Source organism: Melanostigma gelatinosum, assembly GCF_949748355.1.
Source record: "Melanostigma gelatinosum genome assembly, chromosome: 3".
NCBI classification, from domain to species: Eukaryota; Metazoa; Chordata; class Actinopteri; order Perciformes; family Zoarcidae; genus Melanostigma; species Melanostigma gelatinosum.
Window position 1 is genome coordinate 5105544 of NC_136636.1, and position 21952 is coordinate 5127495.

Here is a 21952-nt window from a genome sequence, read left to right on the forward strand (position 1 = left end):
TATATGACTACCGTCTCTTGGAGGACCAGGCATTTGCCTCCTTGTCATTAACTCATGTGGTGAAAGATGCGTCTTATTTCCTTGTGCGCTCCTCACTGCCATTAGAGCTAATGGTAAAATTTCAACCCATGTCAGCTTTGATGCTACACATGTTTTCGCTATTTTGATTTTAGCGTCTGATTTGCCCTCTCTACCAGTCCTTGCGACTGTGAATGATACACTGATCCATATCTACTTCCTGCAAATGCTTATTACTGAAATGTGAACCATTATCGGAGTATCAGCTCTGTCTGCAGCCACTTCACTACTGTCTGTGCGTCTTCTCTTTTAGTTGGGATTGTCTCCACCCACTTTGAGAATCTGTCCACCATTACCAAGATGAGTAAAGTCCATGCTGATGTCTTGGAAGCAGGCTGATGGTACAGGATAAGAGCCCATAGGTGTTTTGTACGGTTTTTTCTTTCACATTATGATCCCCACAGGTGGTGCATTCGTCGCAGAAGAGGCACAGTGCTTGCATTCTTTGCAATGTTCTTTTCTTTCCTTCGTGCGTGCCTTTCTTCTGTATCTCAATCAGTGTTTCTTCAGTGATTTCTGGTTCTTGTATGGCTATTTTCAGAACCATCTGTTTTGGTCTGTATCCTCTTCTTCTTTAGCAGCTTCATCTGCCATGTCGTTTCCCACACTTATTCTGGTCCTTGCTTTACCATCATGTCCTTTGCATTTCATGATTGCCACGCTTTTTTTTTAGCTTCATAGCTTCCACCAGTCTGATGATTTCCTTCTTGTGCTTGATGGGTGCGTCCATTGATGTTGTGTATCCTCTTCTTCGCCACATGGGCCCATCCACGTGAGCTGCTCCATGTGCGTAAGCAGAATCTGTGAAGATGTTTACTGATTTTCCTTCTGCTATTTTTAAGGCTTGTATGAGCGCTTCGACTTCTGCCAGTTGCGCTGATGCTGGTTGAGGTAGGATACCTGATGCTACTGTTGTGTGTTCCATATCTTCGAATTGTCTCACCACAGCATAGGATGCTGTGTTTCCTTCATCTCCTTTGTAGCAACATTCTTCCTGTTTCGCATTCTTTTTGAATTTTCGATTTTCTTGCAGCTCCGAATGTGAATTTCTTTGCTTAGGAGGATTCTTTGATGCAGCTCCTTCTCTTTTCGATTTTCTTGCAGCTCCAAACGTGAATTTTTCTTAGGAGGATTCTTTGATGAGTCTCTTTCTCCCCCTTTTTTCTGATACAAAACTGCATTAACATCCCTCTTTTTGTTCAGAAACATCTCGGTGGAAAAGGGAATGAATAGTCAATTCTTGAAGTGCCGATGCATGTGACAGAGTCTACGTGAGAATGGTGAACACATCTTCTGTTTCTTGTGTTCAAACTAAAGGGGCTGAGGTGTTTCATGATGGAGGATGCTTTGTCTGTGGGCTGTGGGCTGTGGGTTGTTAAGGGAATATGTGGATCTGGACTGGATATGACACAGGTATTGTGGCTAATAGTTGCAGCAGTGTCTCTGTTGTTGCCAGGTATGTGAAAGATATTGCTGTTCAGCGTGATTCTGGCTTCTTGGATGCTGATTGCCTGTCTCTCTCTGATAGTTTCCTCTTCTTCCATGTGGTGAGCCTTGTTGTTGTTGACCACGCGTGCGACAGTTACGTGAATAGTGACCAGGTTTTCCACAGTTGTAGCAGTAGAAAGTTCTTCCGTGCTGTTTATTTTTGTCTTTAGCAGGCTTAGGAGCCACGTCAAGCTTTGCCAGCTGTATTGACACTTTTAGTGCTTCGAGCTCCATATCTGTTCTTTCCACAGCAGCTCTGTATTCATCATAAGTGTGTTCTTCACTTATTTGTGGCAGATTCTCTTCAGTGAGAGGACAGTTCAGCAGTTCTCCATCCCAAATGTCTTTATCTTTCCATCTCTTTATCATTCTTTTGTACGCTTGTTGTTCCACCGGCCAATGTTTGATTCTTCCATTCATCCTGCTCTGATCCTGGACATCATTCTCCAAGTTGCACAGACAAGAGGTGTATTTCGCAGCCATGACGTCTCTCTCTGCAACAATCAATAGAAAGTCTGAAATCAGTATTCCCAAATGTCCACACGATGGAGCCAAAGCTCATATCCACTGTTCCTGTTGCAGTTCTTGGAGTGGCCACAGAAAAGCCAAATTGCATGTCAAATGTTTTTCTTTTTTCTTCCCAGGTTGTGAAGTGCCAGCAGAGGGAGCCAAACCTCCTCTCATGCCTTCAATTGACATGTTTGCTCTCTGAATTCACACTGGCCCTCGTTCACAACCTTGCTTTCTCTGGAATGTGTGTGTGTGAAATGATGATCTATTTTATTATTAACACTTAGGGTGAAGAAGACGAAAACAGTAATGTTCTAAACATATTTCGAAGTCTCTGTGTGGATAGATAAGCAGAACACTCTGTTCCTGCGTTAAGATGGCAGTTTTCTGCCCTAATCTGATGGGTTTAAGCAAGCGTTACTTTTCAGGGTTACTGATATCTGTTCCTGTCGTACGAAAGGATGACGGAGTGCTCCTCTCGGCGTTTTAAACCTTCATACAGTGACCTCACAACTCCGCAATATAGCTTTACAAGTATAACGCATATTATTTAACAGTGTATGAATATATTTTATTTATAACTCCCCCTTTTTACCCCTGCTAGGTGTGAAATGCTATGTTTTAATTACACATGCAATGGATGTAACTAAATGTTTTATAAGGCCTCTAGTGTGCACCAAGCCCCCACCTTTTTAATTGTCTTCTCTCTGTCCTTGCAGCGGACACAATCTAAGGCCGCACTGTTCTTTCTTATCAGGAATAGTCAAACCCTCCCTAATTTTCCCAGCGCCTGTCTTGACTAAATGAATAGAAGATTTGTAGCAGCTGTAAACCTTGGACATTCCTAATTTTTAGCGTCTGTCTGGCTGGAACAATAGAAGCTGTGTATCGGCTTTAAGACTTTTTTTTTTCTCTCTCTCTGGTTTGCATGAGTGACTGCTGTGTTTCCGCATTAGACTTTGCTAACAGTCCCTAAGGAACACAATTTTCCAATAAATTTAACTACGCCAGTAAAACTGACACTTATATTAACCTCAGCTGTCTCTCAGCATATTCTAGTGATTTATGTGTGTGTGTGAATGTAACAGTCGTGTATAATGTGTGTTTTTCCTACTCTGGACACCAACCTTTGAAACAACACACGAGCATTTTCAAACACCAAGCACGGCCTCAGCTGGCTGTCTCCAACGCACAAAGAAACTCAGAAACAGCATAAACTCTGAACCAGGTCTCAGCGCTTACATATATGCTCCTAATAATCGCACTCATTTAAACGAAATCGAATCCATACACAGCCGTGGTTATGTACGCTTCAAACATGCACTTTCATTCAAACAAAATTGCAACACACTGCCTTTTTTTTTTTTTTTAAATGCACAGAGATCACCAACACGGCAAAGGAATATCTTTAGTAATACAGACAAACAAATAAACAAAAGTTAAAACGTACAGCTCAGCAAATAGTCAACCGCATTCATACTAGATAATCACAACACATGCTGCCGTGTCTTTAAGCATAAATCAGTCACAACCACGGAGTTGTAGAAGAGATGTACAGCTCTTTTTACACACTCATCACATTCCATCAGCAAGCTCTTTTTTTTTTTTTTTCTCAACCTCATCAAACAGACCAGCGCGCTACTGATCGTTCGATCACAACGCAAATGACAAACAGCTTTTTAGCAACCAAAAAACAGTCAGATTATAAAGGATTTTTCCTATTCCTTGACAGTTAATCCACTTTATCAAACTAAACAAACAGACACCTCTTGGACGCCTGCACAAATGACAACTGCTTCTCAGCAAACAAACACAGTAAACACCAATTAAAACCAAATTTGAAAAGCGCACAATTCACAAATACGGTCTAGCATGTAATTAATACCTTTACAAATGCAGTGAAACAATGAACACACATTAGAACATACACGGCTGTCTCTTTAAATATAAATCAGTCAGAAGCACGGCCTGCGGATGAGCTGATTCTTTTTCCTTTTGGACACACTTTCATCAGCAATGCATTTTAACCGCAATTTGTCTTTTTCCTCAATCTCAGCAAACCGACTGTGTACCGCTGATCTCTCGACCACGATACAAATGAAAAACAAATGCTTTTTCAGCAAACAATCAGTCAAATTATAATCAATTCTGTCCCTATCGTACACATATCAAAGAAAACAGCGCTATTTTAATGCATCACAGCGACCGCTGCGTATCATAAAACACAAGTACAATATCTGCTTTGGCTGGGCCGCGATCACGGACCTTCCGCGTGGAAGTCCGCGGTGCTACCAACCACACCACCAACACAATACATCAAACAACACAATTTTAATACACTTTTAAGTAACCTAGGACTCTGCGGGTCCTTTTCGCTTTAGGTACTTTATTACACAACGTCCATTATTAACGACACATCAATTAACGTAAATTTTGTGCTCTCGCCCAGAAACTCCGTCGAGGATTCTCTAAGCAGAGATATCATGGTTTTCCACTAAGCGCCGCACACAAATCTAGATCCGGAGATTTGATGATCTCAATAAGGTAATTTTCTCTTGGTCCGCTATCAATGATACATCGGCTAACTTAAAACTTGTGCTCCCGTGCAGAAACTTTATAAGAGTTACTCTAAGCAGAGTTAACTTGGTTTTTACACCACACGTAACACACTCGATGTCTTGATACGAATATTTCACGGTCAATTCTCTCAATACAATTTACCAATGACATCAATAACATATACATATATCCCCGTCATGTTATACAATTTCTTCGTAGCCCAAGACGTCCTATAATTACGTTAAAGATTACGCTTTATTTGTGGCAGGAATTTGAGCGCTTCATGCGAGGCGCGTGACCGCGACAGAAGAGGCGCGCGACCGCGTCTCACACTACTTCACTCTACGCTGCCACAAAAAACATCATCTTTCGCCTTTTATCTAACGTCTTCTGCTGGACTCATTCACACATATGTACAAAAACCCCAAATGCTGGGCTGAACAACCCTGCTGCTGTGTTTTTAATCTTTACAATACTTTTATGACTACGCAATACTTACAGTTCGGACAGTCGGATTTAATTTAGTTCATGTCTATAATACAATATGCAGAATTCAGTTAAATAGGCGTCTGCTCACCTTGAGATGTGCCGGCACAATCAGACTGTCTCCCGAACTGCAAGCTCGCTCCGATGGCAATTATCGGTTCCCAGCCTCAGGGGGAGAGATGTGCCGTTATCTGGAATCACAAATAGAGAGGTCTGTTAACATTCCAACCTGAAGCTCCGTATCATATCTATCACGTCGGGGTCACCAAATTGTTGTGAAAAAAAAATGATGTAGCTGTTTTTCACACTTAGAGCAGGTTTAAGAATGAAACAGAAGCTCTCAGAGGCGTATAGTTATATCAAAGCAATATATTTATTTATCAACAGAGTTATTCAGCCCAGCTATCAAAAACAAGCTTGGGTGCTAATGGATGAACCTCGCAGAGCTTCACCATGAGACACGCTTAAACACATCAGCGTGAAACGTAATATAGGGGTTCCACCCCTTGCTACACATTGGCCAAAGTCAAAGATGCAGGCGTGGCACGTTTGTACGTTATGGCGCCTGGATGGAGGCCGTGGATGTCCATCCACCTTGGCCCCTCCCAGTAGGCGTTGGTTTCCATCAGTGTGAGTGAGGAGTTCCATGCGAGAGGTCCTAAGAAGGAGTGTGTGAAGAAGCCGGGCTCAGCTGGGGCGGTGGCCCTCGCTTGAATCTCACTGTCTATTGTGTCTTCCTTATCTTCTCTAAAGATGGCTGCCTGTTCCTTGTGTCGCAGTTAAATAAGTAACCTTTCACCTGCTTCTCTCTGGCCTTGCTGTGTTGTGAGCACTGTATAAGTGATTAATAGAGCTGTATATATACTAATGGTTATTAAAACTACAAATATGCTAGTGATTAATTAAACTGTATATAAGTCAATTGCTACTTAAAGCTGCATATTAACTAGCTGTTAATTAAGCTGTATATAAGCTAATTGCTGATTAAAGCTGTATATAAGCTAATTTTCTCAACAGTATACACGCGGGAATGTTGTTTATCTCCTGACGCAACAGAGCACTACTTCATGTACAACAACACGTGTCAACAGGAGAGTGAAGTACAGTTTAAAAAGGTCTAGATTATTTGGGAAAGAGGCCGCCTGGCACTCGGTGAAAGGCACGTGCTGTGCCTGTCTCGGTGGCGAATGCAGGAGAGGGTCTTACGGCAGCTTTGAAATCCTTCCTAAAGGGATTGGCATCTGAGTTCGGGGGGGAATTCTGCCCACTCCGTCTCCGCTCGTCAGGCTGGAGCGTTTGCCGTGTGTGAAAATCCCAACACCGCATATTCAACAAAAGCAGAATTGCTTCTCACGGTAAACGTCTCGCGGCTCGCCCAAGAACGACCCTCTCCCTGTGATTTGCTGCAGTCAAATGTTTTATTTGCAGAATCAAGGATGCTCCGGGCTTAAAGCAGAGCACGATACGATTCAAGGGCCAGCCGAAGGGTCGACTTTCATCGATTTATCAATCTGGGCATGGTGTTGTTCTTCATCAGCAAGAGTCTTTCAAGAAGTCTGTTTTAACCACAGAGGGTTTGATGTTAATATTTACCAAAAAAAGAAGCACATTATCCCTCGCAATAATATCAAATAACATGAGTTGTTAGGGGTCAGACTCAAAAGTCACAAAACATGAAAACACATTTTATTCGTTCACCAGCATCGGCACATATATTGTGTTTCCGTGCAGCACATCGATAAAAGAGCGTTCCCTGGAGTGTTGTGTTTTTCATCTTTTTTTCATGCAGTTGAGTCCAACTCTTGTAGTTATTACCTTTCATCCACGATCAAAGGAACTTTGAGAAACTGACTTTGATCAACTTTTTACATTCCGTACATCCGAGTGACCGGAATAACTGGGCTTTCATTTCGTCAGAAATCCCCTTTCGGCTCCACGCAGCAGCTTCTTTCAGGAGTGGGACCCTTAATGTCGCAGTGAGGTTGATGGTATTGCTTTGAGGTCGGCGTCGTCGTCATTCTGAGACTTGAGATGTAGAAAGCCTCAAATGTAGAAACTGCAGGAGCCTGTGTTTAACACGAAGGAGTGAAAACTCTTCTTCGCTGTCGTGCCCTTTCCCTTCCCCGGTGCCCTCCACAAGCCACATATCTATTGTGCTGCTCATCTCACACAGTCGTGATGAATACCGCTTTAACGTGCAAGCTCCATACGTGCGTGCCTGCAGACTCTCTTGACATGTGAGGTCTTTGCATGAAGTTTTATGTTTTCCAGAAGACAAAAAAGCTTGGATTGTATCAGTGCAATGTGCTGGATACTTGCTGTATGCTGGTCTTGGTGTAAATGAGTTAGTTATAATAAGGACTTCATGAGAGTCTCTATTTGGGACTTTCTCATCTTGATTAAATACGTCAAGTCAGTAGAAGCCTGAGTGCTAGAGTTGTTCCGATACCGGTATATTTACAGTACAAGCGTCACTCGCTACCCGGTCTGTACTTACTGCACATGTGCAAACTAGTACTACACACCTGTGGTTAAACACTCTTGAATCACTCTTCAAATGTAATCGTGTAAAATGTAGATTTTTGGGAGAAAATTTAATTAACGCAGTTGTTTGACGGAGATGTTTTCACAGCAATATGAACTTGGTATTAGAGCGCACTGGTACATTGGTACTCGGTATTGGCCAGTACGCAAGTTCAGGTATCGGTATTGTGAAGTAAAAACAATGGTATCGGAACATCTATACTGAGTGCAGCTATAGTTGTTTTTGCTTTTGCTTTGAAAAGGCTGCAAACAGCCTCAGACTTTACCTCTTGTCTGCATATTTGCAGAAGAAAACAAATGGAGAGTCCGTCTCATCTTTAATTTGGTTTTTCAGTGGTGAAGCAAAAAGAGATCCGAGGAGGCATCTTAATGAGATGTGGAACGGTCTCCTGGCTGCCCTTCCACACAATACCCATTGTTTTCCACCTCAGAGGCGGCGTTGAGAAAAATCCCAATATGCAGAGTTTAGTCAGTCATGAAACACAACAGAGCTACATATGCTCTGTCCGCATGGCAAGAGAAAATTAATTGAATGAGAATTTTGCTAATCGATTAATTGTTTAAGCCATCAAACAAACTCTTACTGCTCCACTGTTTCTCACAGCTTTTCTAGTCTTCGTTATTCTTTTTTGACATTTAAAGGGCCAGTGTGTAGGATTAAGGGGGATCTATCAGCTATTAATCACAATCTTTTGTTACTGTTTAATCACCTAAAAACTAAGAATTGTTGTGTTTTTGTTAAATGCACCGTCATTTGTGTACATATATCCCCACAAAATCCCTTTGTAAGCATGAACCAGGAAGTATAAAAAGCGACAGTCTGCATATACAAACACAGTGAAGACTGAAGTTTATTTTGAAAAGACTGTATGCATGTAACGAGTGGGCATTCAAAGGAGAACGCTAACTTTACGTAAAGGGACTAACTTTAGGTGAGAACCCTTGTGTTGAGTTACATTGTTTTGTTAGCTTAGAATGAGCCCTTCATATCTACATGGGAGCAGGTCCTCTTCCACAGAGTCCGCCATGTTGCACCCCTATGTTTCTACAGTAGCCCAGAACGGACAAACCCAACACTGGCTCTAGAGAGGGCCTTTCGTGTTTTTACGTTACCTGAACGTCACCGTCGTTCTCCGATAAGCTTGGGAAGGGAAGGGTATTAAGTTGGTTACACTAAATCCTACACACTGGCCCTTTAAGTTAATCAGTCAAAAGCTAAATAGATGATGAACCGATGTTGGAAATAATACCTGCACCCTTAGATTATCAGATAATAGCCACATCATTGAACAAACACAATCTCTTTTTTTGAAATAATGCATTCCAATTATTCCGGTTTGTCTGCATAAAGTGACTGACGTCTTCTACGTTTTTCACAGGGATTGTGATTCGTATTGGTCGCAACATGCCATTTTATGTTCAGTCAAAATGAAAGGGCGAGCCATTGGATCAGGTATTCTGCTTCTTACTGTCCATGGTCCGTAGCTCCTGTCCTCTTGTCTTCAGTGTAACCTTGTGGAGTCAATGCTAAGCTAAGGCTGGCAGATTGCGCCGCAGATGTTGAGCAGTGCTGCCCAGAGCCCACTCTCGTTTCTGTCTTTTTAAGGACACGCAGCAGAGGACACTTTGAGGAGGACAGATCCATGGCAGCAGAGAGTTCGCTATCATCAAGCAGAGTCGCACACAGACGCGGGAACACTGAAACACACTTTTTGTTGAAGTTATCTGTGTGTCATTTCATCTGGTGCTTCCCGTGGATGGAGCTTCAATGCATGACTTGCTAAAAAAAACATACTGGACAATGTTTGATTCGATTCAGCTTCTTTTCTTGACATATTCCAAGTTACTCTCATGCCGCAGAATGCTGTCGAGATGATGGTGGGCTTTTGTGTTTCTGCAGCTGCTACTTCTTTCAGTGGGGTTGGCAACAGTGAAGTAGTGCTGAATAAAAAGGCGGACTCCGCCACTACCAATAAAAACTACACACAGAGGTACCTACTGAGTGTGAATACATTGAATGGGTGTTGCAGGAGAATGCCAAACATACAAAGCATCAAACCCGAACATGAACATTTTAAAAGATGATAAATTTAAATAAAAAAGATGACATCACAGCTGACAGAGCGCTCAGAGCAGCTGGAGGGTGGAGATGTTGTTGATGCAGCTAAAGCCTCACTCGAGGTAAACGTGGCCCGATGCAAAATATATAAATGTCTTATCTGGAGAGTGCAGTCACCACGTAGCCTGTGGTGGTTTCACAGTTCACTCAACCTCACGTTCAAGGTTTTATTTCAACACACAATCTCCATGTCTCCTGCTTTTATGAAATATCCATATGAACATGTCCGTGTGTCCGTGACCATTTGACAACGGCGCGAACCCCTAATCAATACAACCGTAATACAAACGCTAAGCATGCTGAAGCTATGATAGCACCGGACATCCTGATGCTGAACATTCTCAAAGCCATCCACAATTACATGATAATTACACGTCACCGTGACGACTTCCACTGTTATTACTGATCTGTGCCGCTTTATCAGCGCGCTGTAATGGAGCTGTTAGCAGATAACAGGCTAGCTGCTTATTATGAGAGAGAGAGAGAGAGAGAGAGAGAGAGAGAGAGAGAGAGAGAGAGAGAGAGAGAGAGAGAGAGAGAGAGAGAGAGAGAGAGAGAGAGAGAGAGAGTCCTGGAGCAGGACTTTTCTTTTTGCTTGTTTGAGCGGCCCGGTTTGTGAGGAAAAGCTCCCTGATCACAGAGACTTTAATTAGTCCAACGGACAGGATCCTTCTCACTCGCGGCTCGGCCCTCCCGCCGAGTGCTGCAGCCCGCCACGTAGCTCGCCATATGGCGTGGGCCTCGTGCCACCGGGCATCGAGCGTCCCGCTTCAAATGGGCCATGACAGGGATGGTGGGCAATGCTGCAGGGCTCCGTTGCCATCAATGTTTTTCTTGAGAAACAATCTCTCGTGGCTGTTGATCAATCTGAGTATTTTGTCACGTAGATGCCGGCACGCCCCCCTTACCCCCCCCACACGTGTCCTCACCGCACACCGTCGCACAGCACCGCGGTATTTAGTTTGTTTGCGGAATATCCACAGATAGCCGTGGCGTGGCGTGGTCTCCGCATCCTGCCATGGAGAATGTGAATTGGCCCCGTAGCCAGAAATATTAAGGAGAGTTCTCCTCAGATGGTGGAAAAGCTTAGGCCAGCGGTGTGTGTGTGTGTGTGTGTGTGTGTGTGTGTGTGTGTGTGTGTCTGTGTGTGTGTGTGTTTGTGCACGAGCCTGAGTGGGGGAACGTAGGCAAAGCAAACAAAACACTGACTCATGCACTCCAGCTGCTGCCTCTTTGTGCAGGCGACGGGGACGCACCTGCTGCAAGCCGGCCTTGCTGACGTCAGCGCAGGCCCACAGTGGCTCTGCCTCCTCGACGCTTGAGGCAGTCCATTAGCCGTTAGCAGCGGGACGAGTGCCGCTCCAGCTAGCTGGGCAGCAGCAGGATGTGTTCAGCTGGCAGAGAGTGCTGCCACAAGGAGCCGGCAGGAGGGCCATTTGTGCCGAAATAGCATGCGTCCAGCGATCCCCGTTTTGAATTGTTCCGATGGTATCACACTGCAGAGCTGTTCTGATGAGTTTTCTCTTTCCTTCTGATGAAAGTCTGCTGCCATTGACATTTACAAAGGCGCTGAATGATCCCGGTGATGAAAACAGCAGCTTTCATTTTTCTGTTTAACGCGACAAAGGTGGGATGATAATTTACTTCCTGTGCTCTGAATCGCCACCTCTCGCAGTAATGTCATGAAAGGATATCGACTTTTCTGTGAACAATCATCCTCTTTGTAGTATGCTGCAGTTTTGACAAATCCCAAGAAATTCAGCACTGATGCCAAATTAGATGTGGTTTCAAGGAAAAGAAAAAGCCCCAGCCTTGCTCATGGGAATCCCAACAATACTTCCTGTGTATTGCCGGCTGATCCACCTTGAGCCCTTTGAAATAAATACAGTAAAAGAGTTTGATTAAAACTCAAGGCGACCTGTGAGGAGATGAGTCCTGCTGTGTTCAAGGCTCCCTGACACCCACCGTTTTCCCCGACGATTTATGGAGTTCGCCACGACTTCTAAGGGCGAGAGGGAATTGTAAAGAAGCCTCCGAGGTGACTGCTGCGTGTAGAAATGGCAGCTCAATGCTACGGCCTTCCTACGGTGGATATCCGAGGCTTGTGGCCGTGTTGTTCTCTCTGGAGTTATTCCCACGGAGGACGGCTCTCTCTGATGAACTGCGTTGCAAGGACACGCGCGTTCAAGACCGCAGTCGAGCGTGGCCGTTGGCACATTATCGCGCATACGCAGAATGACACGTTGTCACTTTCTTGTCACGGCTAAGAAATCGTTGGCAAGCAAGATCTGTGAGTAGAAAAGTGGGAACACAGGTTGACAGGTGTCATAAAACTAAAGTACGTTTGTCCCCTCCCCCGCCACATTGTGCTGAAAACACACACCTTGTTGCTGGAAAGTGACCAGAATGAGGCTCACGTTTCAAGCAGAGTACATATTTTTAAAGGTGTGTCTGTGTGTGTCTCTGTGTAGCGTGCGGATCAGTTTCCCACTAAAAAGGAAAACTAGTCTGAGCGTTGCGCCAGCCGGGCAAACACTGTGAGGGAAACAAAGCAGGTATTGTGTGCTTACGACGGGGTCACGAGGCAAGACTTGCGACTTCCGGTTGGAAGGGATGGATTTCACAACAGACGTCGGTATTCATCTCACTGTTGTGTCGCCGTGGACTGGAGGGATGCAAAGTCTATATGCTGTTGTGTCTATGATGTGCAGGGAGAGCGTAATGAACGACTATGCTGTGTGTAATCTGCGATTGATCGCTTAAGTTAAAACTGGGATGTCAGAGAAAAAATGATTGTTGCAGTTCTCAACTTACCGTAATGCTGTCACTTTAAAGCTACCCGTCAATATTTTAATGTGAAGAAAAGGTCAAAAGATTGTGTTTAGTATGAAAAGGGTCACGCGTAGTGACGGACCCACAGAGAAGTACTGACTCAGCAGAGGCATTCAGATTTTATCTTACTGCTTATATTAGTACATGAAAAAAGTAGCCGTGTGCAGTAATATGTCAAACTGAGGATGCGATACATGGAGTATCGTTCTGCATGTTGGCAGGTGAATTGTGAGGCTAGTGAAGATCCACACCTCGACTCTTCAAGGCGCACGTCTGACAGAGGCTTGAACGGCGGCCTATGTTGTCAACAAACACTCCTGCAAACCGTTGCCTGCTTTCAAATTCAGTGCGAGGCAGGTGGATTTATTCCTGCATGTAAAATAAACATGAAGACAAAATACAATAAGCGGAGCAAAACAGGAGTTAGAAAAAAAGACACAGAATAAAAGCATTAAATAAATACAAAATGTATACACGAGAACAAAAGGAAAAATAAATGAATATAGACCTCAGAGAGTGAAATCAAAGGGAAAGTGCGAGTGTGTTGCGTGGGAGGATGTGTGTGTGTGTGTTTGTGTATTTCTTCAAAGCGAAAGGGAAAATGAGGGTGAGACTTAAGTGCGTGCGCCAAGCTGAGGCAAAACTTCAAGTGTCTTGGGTCACCAGATGAGTTCTGTCTGAAAATTGTGGAGCGATATGGAGTTATTGACGGCGCGATTCAAACCGCGGCGCAATCGCGTCCCTTCTCACGGAGAACAAACAGCATTTTTGTCTGGGAATCCGTTCAGGTGTGTCTTTTCTTATAGGTTTGAACTTGTGAACCGAGTAAGTATGCTTAAGAATTGGTAAAGGAAGGGATGAATAACACCCTTTTGTTTCTGCCTGCTGATGGTCGCAAGGCTGGCAGACATGTACAACAATATTAATACAGTCAACAGCTTCTCAATTCTTATCTTTCCTCTGCGATCAAATTACCTTTAACCCTACTACAACAAACAGTAAAAAAACGCTTGCGTGCAGTTTCATCCAGGCACTAAAAAAAACTGAGCGACATAATTGAGACCGCACTGACCTGTTTTTTAAAAATTGTTTTTGTTTTTTTGTTGTTTGCACCAAAGCCAAGAAAACAGCTGTAATTATGGTTCCAAACAACAGGAAATAATGTTCCCACCCCCACGAATTACAGTGTGCGGAGAATCTGGTTTGGGAAGTGCAACCAGTGTGACAGTCTCTCATTAACTGGGGGCACGGCGGAGGCCTCACGCCGACACAATTACACGCTGGCCTTTGAGAATGACACAGCGTTCTTTTGTTGTTTTAAGACAGGGAGCTGATAAAACAAGAGCCGCACGTGCTCGCATCTGAAAGCGTTAAAAGACGCAACGCGTTGTACGCATGCGATGGGATGAAAGTGGAATACACTGTGGTTTTCATTGTTATATGAAGAAAATAGCCCCTTACGTTTGGTGAGGAGAATCGGTGCCCCTGCTGTGAAATAGTAATTATTCTGTCATAAAATGGCCGGTGAGAAAAAACTTTCCAAAATGTGCTGGATGACACGCGAGACAACGGTGACCGGTCTCTGTTACCAGCATTTGAAGAACATTGCGCCTTTTTAAGTCGCATGTACCTCCGCCTATCACATTTATGGTCCTCAGAATTCGGCACAGCTTTGACGCACAGTGCGCCCCACGAGCCAACAAGCGTCTTCTTGCAGCAGTGTGTCCCACCCCCCACCGAGGCTCACGGTGACCCATGTCCTCGTGTTCTCTGCTGCGAGCTCCCGTTAGCGTGTTCCCCAAACGGCCGCGTTTCGCCCCTGGCTACGCTAACTTTCGCTCATTTAGCGTCAGCTGTGAGAGGGGAGGACGACAGAAGGAGCGAGGGGGGACTTTGCAACTGGCAGTCCCTGCAGTGCTTGGTGTCTGGCAGCTTCAGGGACTCATTCGTCACTGGTGGTACTCCCCCCCCTGGACGGCATGAGAGGAGGTCAGGTTCCATTAGTCACGCTTGTGACAGAGTGATGTCTCCTTGGCAATTCTTTCTTTTTTTACTGCTGGCTCTCGGGGTAATTCTGCTCTCTGTCTGCGACCGCCTGCATTGATATTCCTCTTAGAGCGGGCGCCTTTAATTTAGCCGAGTTCCAAACTTTGTACCGCTTTGCGTTCACGTCGTCTGCCCAAGAGGAAGGTGAGCATGTGTTGTTACAACAGCTGCACAGAGGAAACATGTTTTCTTACTCCCTCTCTCTCTCTCTCGGGGATGATTCCACTGCAAGAATGCGAGGCTTGAAGAGTCATGCAGTTGTTGTGGCTGCGCTGTACTCCGGCCCCCCGCTCAGGCCTCATCTGTCATCAGTCCATTGGCTGAGGATGACGTCGTCTTAGGAAACGTTGTCTTAGGAAAAGAACACAAAGAGAAGTCCCCCGGGCCATGCATGGCTTGCATCAGTGTTTCATTACAGCTGTCAAGTGTGTACGAGGGGCCCTGTGTGTGATGTCGGGGTGAATGAGAGCAGTGTTTGTCCTCGAGTGCTTCCCCTTTCTCCATCCTCCTCTCTCTGAGTGACTGTATGAACTGTCGCTGACACACTGCGGTGCGTCGTGATCTGCTTTCTAGGAGGAAGAGTCAGAGTTGTTGACAACATGACGAGGTGGTCGGAAATTTCACTGCCCAGTACGGCAGCAGATAATCGCTGAACTCGTGCGGATGGGAAGATCATTACTGGAGTTGAGAGGAAGACCCTTCATGCGACGGGTATGGGGGGAGAGGTCTTCAGGAATTTGTTTCAGATGTTCTTTCGTGTCAGCGAGTATTCATGTTTCATGCTGTTCAGAGACGAAGACAATGCAACTGTATATCCAGGAAGACGCCGACGGCAGAAACAGCGGATCGGTCATGTGAATAAATCTTCACTATGTCAGAACTTATTCGGCAAAGGCGATTCCATAATCCCTTTAGTGCATCAACTCTTCACTGTTTCTCTTACTTTCATAAAGCTACTTGAAAATGCTCATAAAAAATATGTGAACGGAAACACGGCTCCAGTCACTTCACCGTGGAACAGCAACACTGTGAATTCTATCAACTTGTGCTCGTCGATGTCGTTGTCTCTCTCTGAATGCATCCCTCTTTCACCGAGCGTAATTTAAAACCACTTGACCCGAGTGCTCCTGCTCCACCTCACACACTGCTGACACGAACCTGACCTGAAACTGGAAGTCAAACACTTCAATTTTCCTTGACCTGTGACTCTCGGGAGACATGTGTAACTTTAACACGATTGCAGTCATGAATGGCAGCTGTAGCTGCAGACGCGCGTGTTCATACACCTGACATGTACTGCAGCAGTTGGAACCCGTATGCAAATTGCTACCCAAGCTAAGTCAGAGGATGCACTGTAGCAGCTATTGTCCTGTGTCTTCCTCTTTTGCCAGTGCGGCACTCATCGTGATTACCCGGCTGCGTTGTGAGCTCAGTGCATGCTAATGGGTAAATGTCATTATAACCGAGGATTCGCGCAATGGAATTAGGCTCGTGTATCGGCCAAAGAGTGCTGACTGTGCCTGTCGGGGCTCAGATGTCAGATAGACGGTAGAGGGTGAGGTTAGTGGCGGTGGCCTGCGTCTCTGCTTCAAACTCCCCATCCGTCCCCTTGTGCAGGGTTCCACCCCTAACTGGAGGGGAGGCGCCTTCAACTCCTCTTTTGAGTCGCGACACCACGACATCTCTTGTCATTTTTTAAAATCTTCCAACGGTCATATACATACCGGGTACATACATGACATTTGACTGAACATTAAGGAGCAGAGGGCTACATTAAAGTGCCCGGGGAGCAACCTGTGGTTCGGTTTCTCACACTTCGACATGCAGACAGCGGGGATCGAACCGCCAACCCTCCAGACCACTCTACCCACTGAGCAGCCAGCAATCTTTTCCCACTTATCCTCCATCCCGTTTGTCTTTTGGCCTCTCATCTACCCTCCTCGTTCGGTCCGGCTCTCTGTTATGAGAGACGAGCGGGTGTGAAGAATAAAAAAAAAGAGGGTCCTCCATGCTGTTACCATGGCAACTGCATCTCGGAGCCGAGCCAGTGCCCTTCCACAGACATGCGCGCTCCCTCTCTCTCTCGTTCTCCCTCCGCCTGCCTTGCTTAGATTAAAGCGTACCTCTGATGAGAAAGAAGAAGAGGCTGCGCTTGTAGGGGAAAGGTGGCGTTTCATAACCCTCCGAGGGAAACGATGTGCCTCCCTCTGTGATGAATCGTTATTACTGATGGCAGATATATCAAAGATAGGCGGCGTCAGTGAACTGCACACAGTGGTGCAACAAAAGGAAACACGCGATGTGTTCCTGCACTGTACGGCGCTTTCTCCCCCCCCCCGTGGAGGTCTCGGCTGGGTCGACGGCCGGTAATTGTGGGTAATGGTCTCGCGCAGGAAATTTATGCATTTGCACGGCTCCGCGGCCTCGCTCTGTGGCATCAATCCGTATTAATTTGACAATTAATATCTGATTTCATGAGATGTCTCAATAACCCCATTTGCCACGATTATGTGATTTGTACTCTCAATTTACGTGTACGTGCGTCCACGAAGGGCTTTTTCATTACAGTCTGACGCGTATCGTACACGACCACTTCAAAGCAACAGTTAGCTGTCGACGTGGGTATGGTTGTAAAACGTGAAAAATGGCCACAGCGGGGAACATAAAATGGTTAAACGGGCGGTTTTCCGATGATTGGTCGCTGAGAACACAGCACATAAACACACAGACAAGCTGTAGATGACGGCTTTGTGTCATGTAACCCAGATGGATGTTAAGTGAAGGGGATCTTTGGGGGGGGGGGGACGTCAGCGTCAGTGGGAGGAGAAGGAGATAACAAAAAGTGGAGGAGCCAGCGGGGAATTGATTCAGCAACTTGTAGCCCGGTGCCCTGCTGGATCAGACAGCGAGGGGAAAACGAGGGCCCTGAGTGGACACACCTCTCCGTGCTTCAGGAACGCTGTGAGGAACTTCTAACCGGCTGTGAAACAGCCTCAATTCAGTACTGATGCCTCCACATGACCCACATGAGTAAATGAGACCATCAGCGAGAAGATTGGCTATTTCTATATAGTTCTCGTCCAGATGGATGAGCGGGTCTGAACCTTCCTGGTGTCGTGGTGATACACGTTTCCTAGCGGCTGTTGGTCAGCAGGCAGGGCGGGTCGTCCGTTTATCGGAGGACGGGCGGTTCGAACCCCCGGCTTCTCGATGTGTCCTCGGGCGAAACACTGAGCCCCAAATTGCTCCCGATCGTTCATCGGTGTGAATGATTGGAATCTGATGTGCTCCCTCAGTGTATGAATGTTGACATGTAGTGTCAACATTCATACACTGAGTGCAAGTCCATTTACCTAAACCTTGACTGGAGAACAGACTTTGACATAACACCTGCTTCATTTCATGCCTTTTTCCAGCTCTTCAATTTCTCCCTCAATCATATCAGCGTGCAACAATAGGTGACTAATTGGCTCAGTGATGCGATCACAGCTGTGTGTGTTTGTAGACTACTTTACAGCGGGTTCAAACGCGGCTCAGCCATAATCATAATCAAGGACCGGGACTATCTTTTATAATCCTCCTTTAAGACGTGACAGCGGCGTCTCTCCTCTGAACCGGTTGTGTTCCCGTGTTAGTCGTCAGTCACCATTCAACAATGGGGTGTATTACCTTGATGGGATTTGCTGCTCGAGGGGCAGAGAGACCTCCAGGGTCATCCAGAGACTGGGTGGGGACTCGATAACACACGGGAATTATTCCATAATGCTGTGTTGAGCAGATCCCACTGATGAACATGGTCACACATTATGGGCCTGGTCTTCCTTTTATGAACGGTCACGGAAGATCATGTTCCGGGGTATTCATTTGTAAGTCACCATGTATGTTGATGGGGGGGGGGTTGACTATAACAACTCCACAATGGAGTTTAAATGTTAAACTATCTTTTTCATTCATTTCACTGTGGATGTCAGGTGTTTTGTGTCTTCAGAATCACAGAGGCTGAGCTTTTGATTCCCCACATTGAGCAATCGCACGGGGAGAGATCCTTTGTGGGGGAGGCAGAGCAGCCGGTCTCCACTTAATAGACGACAATGAAATGCACTCGATGTGATTTCTATTTTTTGCGTCATGCACATTAAAGTACCCAGCCCACGTAAGCTGATAAGACATTAAGTACACAGTGAGAAGTGGTGAAACGAGGCTTGTCAGAGAGTGATGTAAATTATGAGGACTCTACTGGGAGATCGGCAGAGATCTTTTCCAGACGTGGTTTGTGTGCGAGTAATTGCAGAACTGCGGCAGTGTATGGTTGATTGCGTGCAGCGTAATGTCTCAGGGAGACATCGATTAAATCTCCTTTACTTTTGCCTTTATGCTTTTAATGGTTTCATGTGAAGAAAAGAACTGCACAATATATCGCCATTTCCTTCGGGACCGAGTTCGTGCAAAGCGTACACTATAAAACGCAGATCGGCAGAGATCTTTTCCAGACGTGGTTTGTGTGCGAGTAGTTGCAGAATTGCGGCAGTGTATGGTTGATTGAGTACAGCGTAATGTAAATCTCCTTTACGTTTGCCTTTATGTTTTTAATGGTTTCATGTGAAGCACTTTGAATTACCTTGTTGTTGAAATGTGCTATACAAATAAACTTGCCTTGCCTTGGGAACACAATACTTCTCCTGCATTGGCTTTTCTGAGCCCTGCAAACAGAATCCGACTCAAAAAAAGGGTTTTGCTTTTTAAAACACAACTCAAGACTTTCAGTATCATGTGTATCATGTCAGTATTATGTTTTAAATTTTTATTTTATTTTTTATTATTTTTTATTTATCTATTTTATGTTTTTTATTTTTCTCTGTGTATGTAATTTATTGACCCTAGGGTCACATTGTGTTTTTTATGCTTTTAACTTTCTGCTCTGTTAAGCACTTTGTGATGTTATGTCTGTGAAAAGCGCTCTGTAAATAAATTTCATTCATTCATTCATTCATGTAAGCAGAATGGAGCTGCATACATTCAGAGTGATGCATTGAAGAGTACAGTGCTTAAATCATCATATAAGATGCAGCAGTAATATAAAATCCATAAAAGGGTCAATGAGCGGAGACTCCACGAAGTTATTGCTCTTGGCAGCAAACAAGACATACAGTGTTGATTCGTGAACTAAAGACGTGCAGGTAGATGGATTTTCGTTACTTTTGGACAGAGACGAGCTGTTACCTGTTTTTAAAGTAAGTGATGTTTTGTTGATGAGGAAAGAAAAAGATTTCTCTTCACTTAGTAATTCATTTCCTCAAACATCATTGAATACCTTTCTAGTGAGCCTTTGTTTGGACATGCAGTACACGCCTCTCTATACAGACAAAAGTGGCTGCACTCTCCTTCCACTTCAGCTTTCAGTCCACCCACACCTATAACCCACAACCCAAGGCAACCCATTCCAACTGATTCCCATAAAGTGCAGAAACTGACAAAGTGAAGTCGAAGTCGATGAGGGAAGTTGCTGCACAGAAAGGAAAGGAAAGAATAGCACACCTGCTTTACACTGTAACATATGTGTGTGGGTCTTTGTGTTGTTTGGTGTTAATGCCTGAATTAGACAAATCAAAGACAACGCTATGACTTGAGCCAACATATTACGAGGGATGTAAATCACTATTTTTATTACAATATAATGAGATATTGATTCATTGGACAATGATACAAAACCTGCCTGAAAATACAAAAGTCTGCCATGATGCAATTTATATTAGATAAAAGAATTCCGGAGCTTGCGATGCATATGCTGTATCATATGCCCGTTTAACACAATCAGTTACATTTATATCAACTTGCAAAAAGCGACTTGAATATGATTTGACAGACTTTTGAATAAAAAAAGGTTGGAGGTCTGGTTTCTGGTCAAAGCCGGCGGGCCCTTTGACACAAATTGCTGGTCCACCTTAAAGGTCGGTCCACCTTAAGTGAGTCTGACCCGAAGTTGTCGCTAACGTTGTTGCGCTCACGTGACACTCGATCGACCGCACACTCACCTACCTGACACCGCTAGCGCCGCCGCTCGCTAACTCCGCGTGCACAGTTTGAATGTTTAGGGAGGAAGGTGCGCTTGGACAGAAATGGTGGAATGGGAATTTCAAAATAAAGGCGTATGTTTGAGAGGATGATATGTTTGGATGTTTACACTTTGCATCGATGTTGTTTGATCCTTTAATATTGAATTGATACATTGACCCAGATAGATGGACCACTACCTTACATATGACCTTATATGTATTTAGGCAATTACATAGTCCCTTGCACACTGAAGCTATAAAGGAGCCTTACAAGCATTCATACCCACTCATGGATGATAGTTCTCTTATCGTTTTTTTGGTTGAACACCTTTGCGACTGGAGGAATGCACCGTCTACAGCCATGAGTACCAACAGTAGTGCCCATGGCCTCATTCACTCATTCATTTTTAATTTTTTTTGGTCGTCGTCTTCCCAGTGCTGGAGCTCGTCTCGCTTAAATAGATGCTCATTATCTGGCTCAGTGAGGGATTTTATAATTAAATTAAATGTCCTTGAATTATGTCTGTGGAAATTGTGTTGTGTCAAGAAGCTGTAGCTTTCAGAATTTGTAATGAATGTGTGATCCTGGCGCCAGTGCCGTTATTATTTGGAGGGTGAAGGCATTCGTGTTCAGAATGTTTCGCAGTCTCCAGCTGCGGCTCCTGCTGTCATCTCGGCTCTTTTGATGCCGAAGGAGAGCATGCATCAACACTTTGGACATGGCATTTCGAAGAGGGATTCTGCGATACTTCCTGAAAATATTAGTTTGTTTGCTGTCTCCTCTCAGGTTGGTGTTACTTTGCTGACGAGACAGAGGCAGGCCCCAAGTCCGGAGGTGAAGAGAGCAAGGAAGGAGCCCTCCCAGACAGCAGGGGGCAGCAGCAAGCATGCAGGACTCGGCCTCGGACAGCAAGATGGCCAAACAGGTCAGGATCTCACCATGAATCTCTGTGTGTCTGTCTGTTTGTCTGTCTTTACGTGGATCAGTCCTGTGCATATCTTCTTTGCAGGGCCAGGGTTGATTAGATGTTACACGCTAGTGATTTAATTAACCATGCAACTGGCTCCAACGCTTGTGTTTAATTGAGCTGAGATTGAATATCATTACACGGCAGAAAAAATTTAGTTAATTTGTTTTTGTTGCCTCATTGATGTACAGTATTTCTTCAAATTGCAACATTTTGTCTGGTCTGAGCCTCTGAGTCTTTGTTTAAAAATAGTCTGAAGTCTATGATAT